The sequence below is a fragment of the Schistocerca piceifrons genome, chromosome 10, assembly GCF_021461385.2.
Source record: "Schistocerca piceifrons isolate TAMUIC-IGC-003096 chromosome 10, iqSchPice1.1, whole genome shotgun sequence".
NCBI classification, from domain to species: Eukaryota; Metazoa; Arthropoda; class Insecta; order Orthoptera; family Acrididae; genus Schistocerca; species Schistocerca piceifrons.
In genome coordinates this window covers 72,026,524-72,045,151 of record NC_060147.1, presented here as the reverse complement: position 1 = coordinate 72,045,151, position 18,628 = coordinate 72,026,524, and the positions used below count along the sequence as shown (strand labels likewise).

Sequence of the window (18,628 nt, the reverse complement as noted above, 5' to 3'; positions counted from 1 at the left end):
TGCGTAATATGCAGCCTCCAGCCAGGTTCCATTAAATTGCTAAGGCCTTCAGCCTGTTCAGATTGCAGATTTAGAAAATATTTTTGGGTGAAACCTCCAGAAGAACCTTGTATTTCAATTTATTGCTTAGGCCTTGTGTCATGAATTTTGAATATTTCATACAGCCGATCTGAAGTTAATCAAAGGAGGTCGATTAAAGTTTTCAGTGTTTTGCATCCTTGTTGTAATATTGTGTTGATAAATAAAGTTTGTATGTTGAGTGCAACTGACAGCAACTCATTTTGGCCCCTTTCCACAACCTAATCCGTCCTTTCCTGTTAGCCCAGGCATTTCACCAATGAAGTATGAGATGGAATTTATGAAAATCAGCTTTGAACTTAATTATTTGCCTTTACCACCTCTAAAATTTTGAGAGGTAAGCTGCTCCAATAGAGAGTTCTTTTATTTATCTATTTCCTTACTGGTATAGTGCGCCAAGGGCCTTGCCGGAGTGGCTATACGTGTTCTCCTCAGATCACCGAAGTTAAGTGCTGTCGGGCTTGGCTAGCACTTGGATGGGCGACCGTGCTCATCTGCCATGCGCTGTTGGCAAGCGGTGTGCACTCAGCCCTTGTGACGCCAGTTGAGGAGCTGCTTGACTGAGAAGCAGCGGCTCCGGTCATGGAAACAAAATGACCGGAAATGCCGTGTGCTGACAAGTCCCTCCAAATCCCATATCCGCATCTGAGCATCACACGGTCGGTACCGTTGGGTCATTCGAAGCCTGTTCGGACAGAGGCAGTTAGGTCTGACACGAGAATAAATAAAACTATTGTGCTGTATACACACAATATGTAATATCGATACTGTTTCCAGGAGAGCTTCTGTAAGGTTTGGAAGGTAGTAGACGAGGTACTGGCGGAATTAAAGCTGTAAGGACGGGGCGTGAGTCGTGCTTGGATAGCTCAGTTGGTAGAGCACTTGCCCGCGAAAGGCAAAGGTCCCGAGTTCGAGTCTCGGTCCGGCACACAGTTTTAATCCGCCATGAAGTTTCATCGATACTGTGGTTGGATTTTAGTGGCCTGCCACGTATTTTAGTCCATCTCCGGTGACGTCGCCTATGTCCAGTGGGAAGGCCGTTCTCGACTGTAGACCGCTGCTTTAGACAGTGTTGGCTCTGATGGGGCCTGCTGGAGGTTATGGTTGTAGTGCTCCTCTGGAGCTGGAAGGGCGTCGTCCGCCTGACGGACAGGCGCGGCCCGACGCATGCATTATGCATGGCCCAGGGAGGGAAGGGCAGCCATTCTCCAGAGCCGGCGCGTCTGGACGCTCCAGCCGGTCTCCAGTGCCGCCGCTTGACCCCGAGAACGCGAACGCCGTCTGAGGGGCGCTCCTGCAAAGCATTACCTCACATTGTCAAAGCACCCAGGGCACCGTGATAACCACCTCTGGCGTCACTAGATCGACTCAGATCCGCTGTTAAGTTGGTGGCCTCACTGATCATCTGGGATGGACGCTCGAGGCAGCTATGACGACGTAATTTACTTTAAATACAAAGGAAACAGTTTTTTTCTGTCATGAGTCTTGTGAATGGTTTGATGCACCCTGCCAAAACTTCTTGGTAACCTCGTCATCTTAGAGTAGCATCCGCGCACAATATCATTTATTCGCTCGGTACGGTGTATTCGAAGAACATACATACAGAAGAATGGAGCAAAAAACGAAGAACCTGTCACATGGTGATCAGTTCGCCATCAAGATAGGTGACGGTACAAGATACGCAATTTTGACGTTCGGCTTTTTAATGGAGGGAAACCTAAGAAAAATCAAGGCACCTGGCTGGGACTTGTCAACTTAGGAAAAGCGTTCCACAATGGAGAGTGATTGACAATGTTTGTCGTTCTCAGGACAGTGGGTGTAAGGTGTACGGAAAAAGAGTAATCTATACTGCTATATAAGCACAAGCCGTCGTTTAACATTGTCAACGAAAATTTGGAAGAGTCAATGACCGATTTACTTCAACGAGAAGGGTTGTTGGATCTAGAAAAAAATCGAATGATTTAATTCAAATTTTTACACGACACTCCAATAAATGTTCAGACGGACACAGGCGCTGTAATTCAATACTTACGGTATATTAACGTAAATAAAAATGTATACTGCTATATAGAGAAAAGTCTTTCCCAAAACCACGAAAAGTTCTTGACCAATGTACAGGGTGATTCAAAAAGAATACCACAACTTTAGGAATTTAAAACTCTGCAACGACAAAAGGCAGAGCTAAGCACAATCTGTCGGCGAATTAAGGGAGCTATAAAGTTTCATTTAGTTGTACATTTGTTCGCTTGAGGCGCTGTTGATTAGGTGTCAGCGTCAGTTGATGCTACGATGGCGACCGCTCAACAGAAAGCTTTTTGTGTTATTGAGTACGGCAGAAGTGAATGACGACAGTTGTTCAGCGTGCATTTCGAACGAAGTATGGTGTTAAATCTCCTGATAGGTGGTGTACTAAACGTTGGTATAAACAGTTTACAGAGAATGGGTGTTTGTGCAAAGGGAAAAGTTCTGGACGGCCGAGAACGAGTGATGAAAATGCAGCACGCATCCAGCAAGCATTTGTTCGCAGCCCAGGAAAATCGACTCGCAGAGCTAGCAGAGAGCTGCGAATTCCACAATTTCAGCAGGATGGAGCGCCACCACATTGGCAGTTATATGTCCGTAACTACCTGAACGTCAACTACCCGAGGCGATGGATCGGCCGCCAGGCAGCCCGTGACAGAGCACTTCATCACTGGCCTCCAAGAAGCCCTGATCTTACCCCCTGCGATTTTTTCTTATGGGGGTATGTTAAGGATATGGTGTTTCGGACACCTCTCCCAGCCACCATTGCCGGCCGCGGTGGCCGTGCGGTTCTGGCGCTGCAGTCCGGAACCGCGGGACTGCTGCGGTCGCAGGTACGAATCCTGCCTCGGGCATGGGCGTGTGTGATGTCCTTAGGTTAGTTAGGTTTAAGTAGTTCTAAGTTCTAGGGGACTTATGACCTAAGATGTTGAGTCCCATAGCGCTCAGAGCCATTTGAACCATTTGAACCAGCCACCATTGATGATTTGAAACGAGAAATAACAGCAGCTATCCAAACTGTTACGCCTGATATGCTACAGAGAGTGTGGAACGAGTTGGAGTATCGGGTTGATATTGCTCGTGTGTCTGGAGGGGGCCATATTGAACATCTCTGAACTTGTTTTTGAGTGAAAAAAAACCTAAATACTCTTTGTAATGATGTATAACAGAAGGTTATATTATGTTTCTTTCATTAAATACACATTTTTAAAGTTGTGGTATTCTTTTTGAATCACCCTGTACTTCCAATGTGTACACGATGCTCCAGGAGGATGTATGTTGCAATACAATATCTCTGAAAGTTCTAGACCGATCTACTTCGCATTTTACTCGATACTGTAATAAACAGACGAACGTATGCTTGATATTTTTTTAAACAAGATACAGGTTTTCTGTTAGCACGTACTGTGAAGAGGAAAATGCTGTGCTGTGAAAATGTGTGGTTCGATTTATTTCTTGCAGTCACTTAACTCCAATAGCAGGACATCTAAACCATTTTACAAATTATTTCGCTCTGACGTATTCGTTCTCCTTGTACATAATTGTAAACAATAACTGCGTAAGCATTACGTGCTGTTTTGTTGTCTTCATTACAGTCGTTGCTATTCACAGCGAACGGGAAAAAAGCTCACGATCAGAGAGAAGAGGAAGAGGAGATGGACAGAAATGGGGAAGAATGGAAAAAAAAACGGGGACGGGGCAAATGGACGGAAAAGGCGGGCAGAGGAGGTGGGGAGAGAGTTGGGGGGAGGGAGGATTGGGATGAGATGGACGAAGACGAAGAGGATGTGATGGACAGGGAGAGGGGGATGACAAGGAAATGAACAAACAGTGGAGGAGGAGATGGACAGAGAGGGGGAGAGAACATGGAGATTAGAACATACACTCCTGGAAATGGAAAAAAGAACACATTGACACCGGTGTGTCAGACCCACCATACTTGCTCCGGACACTGCGAGAGGGCTGTACAAGCAATGATCACACGCACGGCACAGCGGACACACCAGGAACCGCGGTGTTGGCCGTCGAATGGCGCTAGCTGCGCAGCATTTGTGCACCGCCGCCGTCAGTGTCAGCCAGTTTGCCGTGGCATACGGAGCTCCATCGCAGTCTTTAACACTGGTAGCATGCCGCGACAGCGTGGACGTGAACCGTATGTGCAGTTGACGGACTTTGAGCGAGGGCGTATAGTGGGCATGCGGGAGGCCGGGTGGACGTACCGCCGAATTGCTCAACACGTGGGGCGTGAGGTCTCCACAGTACAACGATGTTGTCGCCAGTGGTCGGCGGAAGGTGCACGTGCCCGTCGACCTGGGACCGGACGGCAGCGACGCACGGATGCACGCCAAGACCGTAGGATCCTACGCAGTGCCGTAGGGGACCGCACCGCCACTTCCCAGCAAATTAGGGACACTGTTGCTCCTGGGGTATCGGCGAGGACCATTCGCAACCGTCTCCATGAAGCTGCGCTACGGTCCCGCACACCGTTAGGCCGTCTTCCGCTCACGCCCCAACATCGTGCAGCCCGCCTCCAGTGGTGTCGCGACAGGCGTGAATGGAGGGATGAATGGAGACGTGTCGTCTTCAGCGATGAGAGTCGCTTCTGCCTTGGTGCCAATGATGGTCGTATGCGTGTTTGGCGCCGTGCAGGTGAGCGCCACAATCTGGACTGCATACGACCGAGGCACACAGCGCCAACACCCGGCATCATGGTGTGGGGAGCGATCTCCTACACTGGCCGTACACCACTGGTGATCGTCGAGGGGACACTGAATAGTGCACGGTACATCCAAACCGTCATCGAACCCATCGTTCTACCATTCCTAGACCGGCAAGGGAACTTGCTGTTCCAACAGGACAATGCACGTCCGCATGTATCCCGTGCCACCCAACGTGCTCTAGAAGGTGTAAGTCAACTACCCTGGCCAGCAAGATCTCCGGATCTGTCCCCCATTGAGCATGTTTGGGACTGGATGAAGCGTCGTCTCACGCGGTCTGCACGTCCAGCACGAACGCTGGTCCAACTGAGGCGCCAGGTGGAAATGGCATGGCAAGCCGTTCCACAGGACTACATCCAGCATCTCTACGATCGTCTCCATGAGAGAATAGCAGCCTGCATTGCTGCGAAAGGTGGATATACACTGTACTAGTGCCGACATTGTGCATGGTCTGTTGCCTGTGTCTATGTGCCTGTGGTTCTGTCAGTGTGATCATGTGATGTATCTGACCCCAGGAATGTGTCAATAAAGTTTCCCCTTCCTGGGACAATGAATTCACGGTGTTCTTATTTCAATTTCCAGGAGTGTATATGCAATTGCCATACATATTTAGCAATTGCGAAGCATTGCCTTATTTGCTAATATATAGCATTTACAAAAACCATGAAAGGAACTGAGTAATGGGAGACCAGGCAAGAAGTGCTTGGTTTAGAAACTATGTAAGGTAGGCTCGGAATCTTTCGGCGGTACTGTTCAGTATATACGTAAAAGAAGCAATGACGAATACCAAACAAATTTTCACGAATGGAATTAAAAATCAGCGTAAACCAGAGTGAAAAGGTATCAGTGATGATATTCGGTGATGACATTGCTGTCCTCAGTGAAAATCATGTAAAAATTGCAGGACTTGTTGAAAGGAATGATCAGTCTAATGAGCACTTGCTATAGATCGAGAGTAAAGCGAATGAAGACGAAAGGAATGAGTAGTGGGGATGAATTAGTTGTGAACGTAACATCGAAATTGGCGACTACGGAGTAGACGATGTCAAGGAAGTTTGCTACTTCGAAAGCAAAGTAACATCTGATGGACGAAACAAGGGAATAAAAATGAGACTTGCACAGGCAAAAAGGGCATCCTAGCCAAAAGAAGTCTGCTAGTAGCAAACATTTTAATCTGGGGGACATATTTCTGAGAACGTGCGACTGGAGATTAACTTTGTATGGAAGTGAATCATGGACTGTTGGAAAGCCGGAAAAGAAGAGAATTGAAGGGTCTGGGCACGTGGTTCTACGGAAGGATGTTTGTAATTATGTACACAGGAGGTAAGAAATGAGCGGGTTCTCTGCAGAATCGGCGAGGAGAGGAACCTGTACGATGTATTGACAACTGTAGGGCCAGGATCTGGAAGGAAATTTCGTAAATGCCACCGTACGTGAGGGAGCTACAGAGAAATAGTGTAGCTCAAAGAATAAGAGGTGTTAGTCCATGTAATGTTTACAATCTTTTAACAGGGCTTTTGAGAACAAGTTTGCGTATGAACCACGAGTTTTCTCTTCCACTTTTCCTGAAGTGTGTTTCGCATTGCAAGTGAAATAATGCACGTTAAAATAGCAGATGAGTTTTGCTATTTTGGCTGCGAAATAACTGATTATGGCAGATGTGGAGAGTATATAAAATGTGGACTGGTGATGGCAAGGAAAGCATTTCTGACTAAGAGAATTTTGCTAACATCGAATATAGATTTAAGTGTTACAAAGTCTTTTCTGAAGGTATTTGTACGGAGCGTGGCCACGTATGGAAGCGAAACGTGGACGATAAACTGTTTGGACAAGAAGGAAACGGACGCTTTTGAAATGTGGAAATGTGGTAGTACAGAACACTGCTGAACATTAGATAGGCAAGCTGATCACGTAACTGAAGAGGAAGTATGGAACAGAACTGCCGTACAACCCGACTTTAAGAAGGAATCGATTGATAAGATGCTTTCTGAGCATCGAAGGATCACCAATTTAGTATTGGAGGGAAGCAAGGATGGGGGGGTGGGGGTGGGGTGGAGGGGGTACGGGTGTTAAAATCGCAGACGGAGACCAAGGGATGAATACAGTGAGCAGATTCAGAAGTATGTAGGTTACAGCAGTTGTCTGGAAATGAAGAGGCTTACACAGGATAGAGTAGCGTGGAAAGCTGCATGAAACTAGTCTTTGGACTAAAGATCACAACAACGTCAAAAATAACAATTGTTTCTATACAGCATAGGTACACATATCCCGAAATAAAAACTAAGTAGAAGCTTGATATTTTTGTGGAAGTCTCTTACATTATTATATTTAGACTTTCAAAGAGATGTTGCTGTGATAATTTATAGTTCAAAGGTATTTTTAATAATGACTATCAAACTTTTCAGTAATTAACTAAGTTTTTCTTTAAAAATATTTAATTTAGAAATTTATGTCATAAGAACGGTCAGCTTTTTAGCTATGTATGTTTTAAGAGTATACATAATGTCAGCCCTCTGTCTTTAACAGGTTGTAAATAATGTGTACCGGAACATCGGGAAAGTGAACTTCCGAGAAATTCACGCAAAAGTTAAAGCTTGCTTCTCTGCCTACCTTGCATAGCAGTGATGCATCCGAGATCCAGATTCACCTTCTTTGTAGTGTTTATCTCCCTCCATTTACATTTTCAGACAGCGACTACCCATTTCTTCTTTGTTGGCTTCCGACACTGATTTCTCTGCTCCGAAAAGTTTCTTGTGTGTAACCGAAGTTCTTTGTGTATTTAGTCCACCAAGCACTCCTATGAATTCCGTAATCTTAAACTTTGACCCTGCGCCACCAGTGAAACGAAGCAGGGCATCCAGCACACCTAATTTCAAAGTATTTAGTATCTCCAGAACAGCTTACACCTTCCATTCCCTTACACAGTTGTGAAAGCTCCCATCTAGGTTTTGAGATCAGGCTTTGAGACCTACCATGTAACTACTTCTCTGATAACCTTGTGTCACTAAGATGTTAGAGACAAAAACGCATAAAAAAGAAACAAGTGGGACCATAATTCTTTAACCGCTCTAATTTTGGGACTTTCTTCGGTGCAATTTCCTGGAAGTAAAATTTAGTTGTCCAGAAAATTACATAAACTCCATTTTTTTTTACATTTATTCGCGTACTAGTTCCCTTATTTCGAAGATGGAAGAGTATCATTAAGTTGCAAGAACTCAGCAAGAATATTCGGCCTGTATGTTTAGTGCTAGTTTACTGGTTCGCTTTTCTTCGTACATATACTCGTGCATTGTCGAGTGCTCTTAACCAGGTTCCTGGAGTGCTTCGCCTGCCGCGTTGGCGCGCTCTGTCCCAGACTCTCTCGTCGCCTGAGTGGCTTCCGTCTGAATCGGTTCCGACGGCGACCGCCCAATATGCGTCCCTGGGAAGAGGAGCGCTTCTAATCTGGGCGCCTTGTAAATAGTCCGGGTCCGATATTGAATCCTTGTGGGACTCCAAATGAATCCTGCCCGCCGAGGTTCTAGCCGCCTTGGCCCGCGCTGCCGAAAATTAGGTCAGTGTGTGTGTGTGTGTGTGTGTGTGTGTGTGTGTGTGTGTGTGTGTGTGTGTGTGTAGAAGAGGGAAGGGGTGGTGCGAATCTCGGGAAGGGAAATTTCCATCTCCTAAATTTGTCTGGATAGCGACTCTCTTTGGTTCGTAAATCTCTAGAGATGCAAAGCGTTTCGCTTTATTAAGATAAAGCATCATCAGTGGTCTGTAATTATACTCCAAATTTGATTTGCTTTTAAGATCGAAAAGCTATTCGTTAACAGTATGTAGCTTTTTTACTTACCTTCCAAGATCATTTCACTCCTTCCTGCTCACCATCCCCTCCAACTGTCAACTACTTAAACCTAACTAACCTAAGGATAACACACACATCCATGCCCGAGGCAGGATTCGAACCTGCGGCCGTAGCGGTCGCGCGGTTCCAGACTGTAGCGCCTAGAACCGCTCGGCCACTCTGGCCGGCCTCCAACTCGCACTTCATCACGCTACTATACACTGCTGCCCACTCATCATGGCTTCTCCATTCCCCCAGAAAGAAATAAATACTACTCCTTCACTCCTCTTACACAGTATGTAAATACACGGCAACTGACGAGAATTACAGACACCAATAATTAAAATTTAAAAAAGCGAGTATAGGCCGAAGACAAACTAGTTGCAATATTATGTTCGCGACACTACGAAACACAAACCACAATACATACTTAGAAATATAAAAATAGGCAGAAAACAATTATGTGCTGTGTAAAATGTGAGAAATGCACAGTTCTGCAGAACAACTTAAAATTAGGCCACGGCTACCAGTGTCGAACGAAAAAAAACTGCAAAGATGTGTTAGAAGACGGCATTTCCCGATGTAGGCGAGAAACAGAAAGGAAATCTCCATACGTAGAAAGCAACATATTGTTAACGAACTGTTTTCAAATCTTAAAAACAAATCAAATTATAAATTTCTTTAATTACTGACTGCTGATGATGCTTTGTCTCAATAAAACGAAATGTGCCTAGTTAAAAGAAATTGCAACGACAGAATGAAAATATCCTCACGAATTGTAAAGCAGCTACAGACAATACAGCCACACAAGTGAACTTTTATTTTGAGAGGTACCCACATGCCTTGCTCATACTGTGGCATCAAGTAGTCAGGCCTGCAAGATGAGTGGTCTGCCAAGCGAGTGGATTCATTCTTACTTATCGAGTAACATGAGCTCTAGTACTCACACTTAAGTTACAAGTTATCCTCCTATACGATTAATACGCAACGGAAACACACATCTGACTATCAGTGATTTACAGAACTCTGACTGTTCACTACGCACTGGCAATACCGCTTTTGCTTTTTGTCTTATTTAACGGCTTTTGTCAACACGTGGCCACCGCACTGAATATGAATGGCGCACACATTATAAATTCGGGACATTATGACAACATACAATTCGAACGAAAAGTCCACCAATCTTTTTCTTTTCACTATCTTATTTATTCCGATAAATTCTATAACCTAAACACACAAATTCTATAACCTACAACAATAACACATGAGAAATTCCGCCCAGTGGCTTTACATTGGTGAATCTCTATATTATGGTCTCGTAATTATTTAACGCTACAGTGCACTTTCTGGATAGGATGGTGGATCTTTTATTATTTCTCACACTTCGACTCTCACAATCATCATCACGAAACTTTCCTCCAGACCGAGCGGTACCGAAGGAACAAGCATAACCCACTAATCTTTTGAAACTACCTTGCTACTCTCCCATGCAAACCACACATACCCAAATTACATGACATACACCACACTACAACATGAAATACTACACAGGGAATAGTCACAACATTATCACTTTCAGCTTTCCCACTTCAATTAATATTTATCCCAGTTTCACACGACACAGCCCCACTTTGTAATTCTGCTTTCCTACTGTGAACTCTGGAGATATATGCACGTCTTCCTGTGCAATGCAAACCAAGTGGCGTTGCTGGATAGACGGCTGACTCACCTTGTTTCTCTCTCAGAGTGCTATAGTTTGAATCAAGCGTCACACGGAAACATCTCGCAAAGTAATATTAAGAACATATTCATCACACACACGACTTCTCAACTGATACCATGGACGAGTACTTCTCTTTATCCTTTGTCTCATACAAAGATTGAGACTCACACAGTACTCACCACGTGGAAGTACTCGCCTCTAATTTCAAGTCCTGCACACGCTATTTCTTAAATATTTCAACTTATAGTACACACGCTATTAATTCAGCTTAACTTAAGCACACGGAAGTATTTTAACTTATTGCTGCACGTGGTTTCATTGTGACCGGTGGTCACTTCCGAAGATTACTACGATCCCATTAATATTACCTGCCTGACATTTAGTTCTCCCCACAAAAGTTCCTGAAATAGAGAAATTATTATTTCAAACTACTCTTAATGTAGTCTCCACTCTTTTGTCTTTACGGAGCACAACTAAAACAGGTCTTAACATCACAAGATCCAGCGGCAGAGTGCTGAAACATGGCCGTTCTTCAGGTCCTCTCGCACCTCTGCCGAAGTGGGGGAGCACCTTGCTACCGTATTGGTCAGCCACATTTCAGGCGCTCAAAGCTCAGGTAAATTTCATCTCTTTGGTCCCACCAAAGGTGACCCAAGTACCGTCTCAAAGATGATCATATATTCACATTCACTATCTGCAGTTAGCAGTTGACCATACATTCATTCATTTCACAGAGCTCACCAAACTGGATGTAGGGATTTATTTTGAGGGAGTGCACATGTGATGAATTAAATAAATAAATTGTCATTCTTTCCCACACTGGTATCCGGCTTCGCTGTATCAATTGAAATTGAGTTATTTTTACAAAAAAAATGTGTTGTTCTGACAAGAATAATGAAGTATGTTGTACCTATTTTCCATGTCGGGCAGTACTGTACCCTTTCAATTTATTTAACCTGATCTGATTACATCGCAGCTGGCCGGTGTGGCCGAGCAGTTCTAGGCGCTTCAGTCTGGAACCGCACGACCGCTACGGTCGCAGGTTCGAATCCTGTCTTGGGCATGCATGTGTGTGATGTCCTTAGGTTAGTTAGGTTTAATTTTTTCTAAGTTCTAGGAGACTGATGACATCAGATGTTAAGTCCCATAGAGCTCAGAGCCATTTGAATCATTACATCGCATCAGCGTGTCATACACAGAGTATTGTTTTCATCATACTTACCTAAGAAATAACCATTTTAGTATGACATTGCATTAAAATGTTTCCAGAATGATATTTTCACTCTGGAGCGAGGCGTCTGCTGATATGAGTCTTCCTGGCTGATTAAAATTGTGTGCCCTACCGAGACACGAACTCAGGGCCTTTGCCTTTCACAGGCAAGTGCTCTAACAACTGAGGACGTGTCGTGAGTTGTGCTTTGGAATCTCAGTTGGGAGAGCACTTGCCCCAAAAGGGCAAAGGTCCCGAGCTCGTGTCTCGGTCCCACACACAGTTTTAAAATTATAAGAAGTTTCAGTGTCAAAAAGATTTAAGTGTCTGTAGTGCCAATGTCAGTAAATAATACTGTCTACAAAATAATAAAGTTAAGATTGGCAATACTTGTAACACTACCACTGCTGACACTGAAAGCTACATTAGCAATGGCGGTAAGCGCTAACAGTGGCGGTAAGCGCTAACAGTGGCGGTAAGCGCTAACAGTGGCGGTAAAGCGCTAACAGTGGCGGTAAGCGCTAACAGTGGCGGTAAGCGCTAACAGTGGCGGTAAGCGCTAACAGTGGCGGTAAGCGCTAACAGTGGCGGTAAGCGCTAACAGTGGCGGTAAGCGCTAACAGTGGCGGTAAGCGCTAACAGTGGCGGTAAGCGCTAACAGTGGCGGTAAGCGGTAACAACGGCGGTAATTGAAATAGCAGATATAAAGAGAATTTATGCTGTATGAAATAGATGGTTTCTGATACAGCTAGTTCTGGGGAAACGAAATTTGAGGATACTGCACCATTTAAGAATACTGGAAGATGAAGGAGATCTGGTTCAAGAGAAGGTTGTACAGGAGTAACGGGAGCATACAGGAACAATGGTAATCATTATTACTGTTTTAGTAGCTATGTCATTAACCAGCTTATCAAACTGGAGGTGTCATTCAGTTCTCTATTATAATGCATGAAGTTATTTCAGAACTGGGTTCCAGCTACTGAGAAGGACTTCAAGAAAATGGCTGAATGATGGAATGGGGTAGAAAAAATTTTGCTCTGATGGGAACCATTGTAAGAAGCAGTGCCTCAGTGGCTATTCACTCACACAAGAGTGAATGCGCTAGACAGGACAGTGTGCTCCTTATATAGCATCAGTCCTGGCGCACGCAGCGGATGTGGACTTCCGGGCGCATAATCAGTATCGCGCCTTATCACCTGCAGTTGCGCAATCGGAAACTTGATTTTAGCCCGCCGCGAGCCTAGTAATACTAGTGCTCGCGGCTACGGCTGCCTCGCTCAGCGGCTAAGTCCCACTAAGGGTCACGCGTTCTACTGTGGAGCCATCTATTGAGCACCGAGAGATAATTTAAATAAAAAGAAATAAATCAATTTATATTTGGAAATTTATTTTAACATTGATCATTGAAATTTCAGCATATTAAACTTGATTCCTAACTGAACTGGTGCCTTAGTTAGGATTGTGAAAATGTGAGATTGTAATCTTACGGAACACATCAAATATGGAGCCAAGATTGGGAGACTGCATACAACACTGCATTCATAAAATAACACACGAAGAACGTTGAAACATATGCACGAGGAAATTAACCGCAACCAACCGATTCAATTTTCACCCAAAGAAGTTACGTTCGTAGCACAATCCTGTCTGTCATGTAATTACCACACACTGGTATACTAAATTCATATTAACTCTTTGTGAAATCTTCCCGTAAAGAATAGCTGAAGGCTACTTTGATGATTACACCACATCCTTCACGTGGTCAACTTGGTTTACACAAAGACTGTAACTCCACAATAATTTTGATAATTAAAATAAATTAGATCGAAAAGCAATTTACAAAAGAAAAACCTCGAACTGGTTACTATCGTCGTACTATTAACCTGATGGGTGAATCAATTATATAAGCACGTGATAGTGGTCTCACAAAGTACACCCCACGTGGGTTGAACATAAAGAAAAGTTGCTATATTGAAAAATATTGCCAAGACGAGACGTTATAATCTCACCCACATTCGCATTTAAGATTGATGAACTCAGAGTTACTGATCAACACGTGGTTCCACTTTACTCACAAAGTAGTGACAAAGCAACTACCGGAATATATTCTGAACTTCACACGAGAATTACACTGCGCTGCAATTTAAGATAACATTAGATATTTTAGAGCTAAACCTGAAATAAAGGTGATTAAATTTTCAGTTAGGCTGAACTTAAGAAATCCATTGTCCTACGGACTTAGCAGACACGCGCTTAGCCGGAGATCTTACCACTTCAGACGCTCGCCACGGACAGACTGACCTGGTCCCTTCCTGAGGGTGGCTCACAAATACAAACGGAAGTGGCCAGAGGGGCAGCTTCCTATACCAACATGACAACGGACGGACAGGACCATACTAAGGATAGAAACCTCTTTGCTTTTAGAAAGCGTAGCTACCTGTTCCGACGTTGATCCTACTGTTCTCTAGCAGACAGACTTGTCTGCTACCCTCAAGCATGCAACTAGAAATACATTTGCTCATTCATCCTCTCACACAGAAGGGAAGGGGGATGACAGTATCTAATCATATACAGTATATAAAAGAAAGCGGATGTGGGTTCCGTATGAGACTGTGTGACATGAATTACATATAAACTGTGTTTTAAAGTGTAGTAGTGTGACAGATCTTTCTTGTTTATGTGTAAAAGTAACACGTTCCACTGCTCAGTCTCCTCCCAGATAGTGAGAAACGCCACAGTAAATTTAGAAGAGGAATTTATGCCGAAAATGACAACAGATTTGTGAAATTAAACATGAAAGGAATCCAACAGAGACCTTTCAAGGGCTGTGAGACGACCTCATCCAATGGCACGCTGACTAGAACGTCACCACGACAGGAGCGGCGGCTACAAGAAGGGAATAAAAGCGGCGCGCCTCGGCCGCACGAGTAGACCCGCGCTGGAAGAGGGGACTAGAAGAGCCGCATTACTAGAGTGTTACTAGTGATCCGGATCAATTGCTTGCATGGACATTGTATGCATTGCAAGACGTAAGACGCCAAGTGAAGTATTGTCAATCTACTTTATTTTAATAAACTTCATTGATATGATTTGCTTGTATGTTCTCTAGCTATCCGAGAAAGCATCTTCCTACGCACGAGTGGGCTGGATCCCAGAATACATTCCTAGATAGGCTAACATTTTGCCAATTTTCTCTTAGAAACAAAAAGTGAGGTGTTTGTAAAAATCTGCTTTCCATGTATTCGAGAAAAGACCTCTGAAATTATAAAACAACTTCTGTATGCTGGGTACAGCTTCATCGCGTGTCTACTAACTGACGGCTTTTGGTTTCGCCCACAGCCGTTTCCATTTCGCAGTTGAAAGCTGTCAAAAGCGCTTCCGTGCGTCATGGATTTGAGTGGAGTACAGGAGTGTCTCAGTAGCAAAAAATGAATGTATTAGAACTTCATTCAGCAAGCGGCAGTTTTTCACGCATCTCAGTGTTTTTTATGTCATCTCTCTTCAACTATGTGCCGTGCAGTGACGTAATTGAGTAGGCACATGCAGTGGCATATGTGATCACTGTGTGCAAAATATGCCGCGAATAGAGCCATCAGCAAATAAGTAATGAATTTAAACGTTATGCACAACGCGGCAGCTTTTCACAATTCATTGTTTATGACGTCGTATCTGTTGAACTATGTGTGGTTCCACGATTTAATTTTGTAGGTGTATTTAGGGACACTTGTGATATTGTCTGCGAAATTTATTGCGAACACAGTAACACCGGAGTAAGACATTTAAATGTCATGCATGATGCGGCAGTTTTTTACGCATCCCAATGTTTGTGACTTCTAATTTCCTGAACTATGATAGGTACGTGGTTCTTGCTCAGACATTACGTGATTACTTGCCATTCACAATAAAGTGCCTGGCAGAGGGTTCAATGAACCACCTTCAAGCTGTCTCTCTACCGTTCCACTCGCGAACGGCACGCGGGAAAAACGAGCACTTAAATTTTTCTGTGCGAGCCCTGATTTCTCTTATTTTATCGTGATGATCGTTTCTCCCTATGTAGGTGGGTGCCAACAGAACGTTTTCGCAATCTGAGGAGAAAACTGGTGATTCAAATTTCATGAGAAGATCCCGTCGCAACGAAAAACGCCTTTGTTTTAATGATTGCCACACCAATTCAAGTATCATGTCTGTGACACTATCTTCCCTATTTCGCGACAACACAAAACGAGCTGCCCTTCTTTCTACTTTTTCGGAGTAATCCGTAAGTCCCACCTCATGCGGATCCCACACCGCAGAGCAATACTCCAGAATAGGTCGGACAAGCGAGGTGTAAGCAGTCTCTGTAGTAGACCTGTTTACTGACAGGGATACGGGTACTAAGTTTGGTTGAATATGGTTAGGTGGTTTAGGGGGAAATGTGGAACTTACGTACATCCATTTTTGTACCATTTATTTATTTATCTCTTACAAGTTGGTTCTATAAACTTCCCGTGCCGGCTTTTACGGGATAGTAAGCGTCTATATTCAAGCGTTTGCCAGTTCAGTTCTTTCATCATCTTCGTGACACTCCTCCATGGGTCCAACGAGCTGGAGACCTTTGTTGCTCTCGTTGTCTTCATTCGTCTAATATTCGTGTTGGTCCTACTTGACACAGCTCCCACACACTTGAGCAATGGGTGGGTCTCTCTCGTAAACGGTTCCCTAATATTATACCAATGATCAGCAGTGTTCTACCTGCTTTCGCTACAGCAGACCATGTGGTCGTTCCGTATCGTAACGACAAACTGTTACGTCCAGATATTCGTATGATTTGACATTTTGCAGCTGTTACTGTTGTTATTGTCATAAGATACTAGGTTTTCTCCGTTTTGTGATCTGCACAGTTTTACATTTCTCAACATTTAAAGTATGTTGACAACCTTCAAACCAGTATGAAATGTTATCAAGATCTGACTGAATATTTGTGCAACTTCTTTGACACACACAGTACTTTATTGTAGGTAACTGCATCACCTGCGTGAAGTTTGAGGTTATTAGGGCCTACTAATATTATCCCGAAGGACAATATCATACGTCATGTACAGCAAGAGATCCAGCACACTTCCCTGTGGCACATCTGAAGTAACTCCTTCGCCTGTCCACGAGTCTGAACCCAAGGTAACATGCTGCATCCTCGCCAAAAAAAAGTCCTTAGTGCAGTCACAAATTTCGCTTGATAACATATACGACTGTACGTTTGATAGTAAGCGCAGTTGTAGCACAGAGGCAAATGCTTTTCGAGAATTGAGAAAAACTCCATCTAAATGACTGCCTCGATCCATGGCTTTCAGTACCTATTATCAGGAAAGTAAAATTAGGGTTTTACACGATCGATGTTTTATGTTAGTATATATTAACTCCAGCTAAGTGCGAAGCTGTACAACAACTACTCAATGTGGGGGTTCTGTGCCCTTACCAGACCGGTGACAAGGATACGCGCCTTTCACGATGGAGTGAGTTTGTTTGCGATGCACGGGTGGCTGCACTGGCCAACTGGCATCGCGAGATCTCTGACGGACGGAAATAGACGCGGCCCGTCGTGGCTGGCACACACAGCCCAGTAAAGTGGGAGAGGGAGAGAGAGAGAGAGAGAGAGAGAGAGAGAGAGAGACGTGCGATCAATGAGGCGGCAGACGGCCCCACCCGCCACTAATTATATGAGTCCGTCTGATTGGCCGCCGGCATAATTACCTCTGCGCTAGAGCGGGGGCGGCGGTGGCAGCTAGAGCGCTCTGACCAATTACTGCCGCCCCCACTGTGCGTCTCTCTCTCTCTCTCTCTCTCTCTCTCTCTCTCTCTCTCTCTCTCCCTCTCTCCCCCCGTCATTGTCTGCGTGTGTGTGTATATTCACAACTATGAGGTAATAGGAACTAAATATATTATAATATGCAGGCAGACTTGGAGACTTTCAGCAATTCGTGCAAAAATAGGAGCTTCGTTGATGGGTTGGTTGATTGGTGGGAAAGAGACTAAACAGCGAGGTCATCAGTCACTCAGGTGATAGTTCTTCTGGAGGTAGTGACGTCACCCAGATATTGGAATCGGACTAAAACTATACAGGAGTGGTATAAACGAGGCCTTCAAACCTTTAGTGTGACAGATATGAGAAATAATTTAGTGAGAAGTGAAGGCATGTGCGGTGTTTCGGTTCGTAGGTCAGAGCAGGCAAGAGGCCTTGAAACGTCCCCTTAGAAAAATTAATGAATTACTGTGCTGGTAAACCCCTTACGTTATTTGATATTCAAACATCTGAGCAAAACTGAATGTACTCAGACATTTCACTCTTTACGTATTCTGATCAACACTAAACTGACACACTATTTTTTAGCGTAAAGAAATCTGACTTTCAGCAATCCCTACAAAAGAATGGCCCTGACCAACAATAACCAACTCCTTTCATGACTCACTTACCTCACAAAAGTCTTCGCTACTCGAACTACTGAAATACAGCGAGCGCCAATACTGCCAGCTAAATAAAAGATTATAACTACTGAAGGCACTGACTACTGATAGGCATAGTCAGCAAATGAAAGATTTTGATAGAGAACAAACAATGTACCTACCTTAATGCTGTTCAAAAGTCATCATGTTCATGATATCAAATATTACAAATTTACTCTGCTCTCAAAATTCTGCAATCTCTCTCCCCACATCCACCATTGCTGGCGGCTCACCTCCAACTGCGTTACGCTACGCGCTGTTAAGAGCCAACAGCCCAACACTACAATAGCGATTATTGCAACAATGCCGACAAATCTCACTCAGACTGCACAGAGCACAGTCAGTGATTTTCATATAGAGCGCTACGTGACGTTACCAACATAAAAACCTAAACAAGACTACTTACAGCCCCTTCAGAGATGTTCAAATGTGGTTGAAATTTTATGGGACTTAACTGCCAAGGTCATCAGTCCCTAAGCTTACACACTACTTAACCTAAATTATCCGAAGGACAAACACACACACACACACACACACACACACACACACACACACACACACACACACACACACACACA

The 18,628-nt window shown here is 44.1% G+C and overlaps 1 non-coding gene across 1 annotated transcript; it reads left to right on the top strand.

Annotated features, from left to right (window-relative positions):
- Positions 1–932: 932 nt before the first annotated feature.
- On the top strand, positions 933–1,007 carry Trnas-cga. Its single transcript has one exon. It is a non-coding gene; the product is annotated as a tRNA-Ser (tRNA).
- The last annotated feature ends 17,621 nt before the right edge of the window (positions 1,008–18,628 follow it).